Source organism: Miscanthus floridulus, chromosome 9 (assembly GCF_019320115.1).
Source record: "Miscanthus floridulus cultivar M001 chromosome 9, ASM1932011v1, whole genome shotgun sequence".
Lineage (NCBI taxonomy): Eukaryota > Viridiplantae > Streptophyta > Magnoliopsida > Poales > Poaceae > Miscanthus > Miscanthus floridulus.
In genome coordinates this window covers 79,052,579-79,054,573 of record NC_089588.1, presented here as the reverse complement: position 1 = coordinate 79,054,573, position 1,995 = coordinate 79,052,579, and positions in this window count along the sequence as shown.

The window sequence follows — 1,995 nt, the reverse complement described above, 5'->3', positions numbered from 1 at the left end:
TCGCCCTGCTGACCGCGCGTCGGTCTCCAACCCCTAGCAAGGCCAGCGACAGCTAGCAACGGTCGCCCGGCCGGCCCTGACGTGCGGCTGTGGCGGTCTCCACCCTGCCACGTGCTGCGTTTGTGCGGCCAGCTCTCGCTCCGGCCGCTTGCCAGCACCCGCTCGGTCTGCGCGCCGCGGCCCATCTCATCAGCAGCTAGCGCCCGTGCGGCTGACGCTCGCTGCGTTCGCGCGCCCGGCGGCCCCCGACGTGACCGCGTGCTTTCCCTCAAGGTCACGACGGGAGTCTCGCTAGCTGGTCCTCACTCCCGTGCACGTGCGCGTGGTCCCTGCTTCCCTGACCGAGGTGCTTTTCAAAGGTGATTTCTTTATCCTCCAGATCTGGCTTGGTCCCCTAGTTTTTTAGTACTTGCTTTGTCTTGATCTAGTGCTGCTTTGCGACCCATAATCGTATTCTTTGCCAAATCAATAAAGCTAGGGTCGCGTATGTCGTTCTTGCTCTGTTCCTAGGAATAGTTCCCAGCCCGGCAACTTGCTCGCTGCTGTCCTTGCAACCCGCCAGCCATTGTTACCCGCAGCCACCTGCTCTGCTATCCATGTTCTCCATTAGCTTTATCTTGCGCCAATGTGCATGATTACAGATCAGTTATGCATGGAGTGGTGAAGGGAAAAAACGATTGGTGACTGCTGCATACAATTTAATAAGAGTGCATGTTATGGTGCTACACCAGATAAAACGGCCACTTTCCGGAAGTAGCTCACGCCACACAAAACGGACATGCAAGAGTTTCCACCCCTAGCATACAATTTGGGATGTGTGCTGTGTGTTAAAGGAAGCAAGTTTAAGGTGATGATTAGGCTCAGTCCAAATAAACTTGTCCACATGCTTAGGTGTGTTTAGAGTTTGTTTCATGTTAGTTTTGACTAATTAATGATCAGTAGCTAGTAATAGTAGTTTATGATCCATGTAATTAGGTACCCATGCCAAATCTTCTTAATGGACCAATTGAAGAATTGCACATTTGTGCTGAAATGGCTGCATGAGCAGTTTCTGTTGAGTGGTTCTTTCCATGATGTAAATCATGTATCCTGTGAATGTGCAAAATCATGCTTCAAGCTTTATGTTTAGAATGCACATCACAATACTACAAGTAGCAGTTCAGCATTCAAGTGAAAATAATAAAATAGTACAGCAGTGACTATTATATATATAGTAGGAGTATAGGCGTTCTACATTCCTATTGCTGCTTGTACCCCTATCACAACTGAGAGCAATTAATAATTAAAAGCTATATTTAGCTTTAGGAAACATCCTTTTCATGAGTTAGCTATTGGTGATAACTTTTAAGTAGCTATCTATTTTTAGTGCATTATTATATTCTTATAAACCGTAACAATTTAGTAGATAACAAAGTAGCTTTATTTCTTTGAGTGATTCTTTATATTTCCAGCTGGAATCATATGAAAGGGTGCTATATATATCTGCTCTACTAAAATACTATATGTTGTCTGCATATATTATCTTGAGATTCCACTACTTGCTCAACACTTCCAGACTGAATAATTAGGCATAGTTGTGATTCTTTTGGTCAATTGTATAATATTTTGACCCTTTTGAGCTTAGCTTGTGCTTATATTGTCGTTAGAAAGACTGCTTAGATTACAATTATCTTTTATGTCAAACCTTAATTGTGTTATGAAAGGTTTCAGCCATGTGCTTGGATAAACGGACGGCAACTGAGGTGATATTTTCGTGTTTTGTCTTTGTAACTTCTATGTAAATTCTTATACAGATAGCTGTAGTGTGCTTTCAATGGCATCATAATATATATTTTGACTGATCCATAGACAGTTTGGCTTTGCTATTAGATTTACCCTATAATGAAGCGGCAATGGTTGAACTACTAGGCACTAACTGAAAGCATATAATTTTGTTTGTTTGTTTGTGTAGCATTTCTGCTTATAATATGGTTAGCATAGGAAAGATCTATTCTA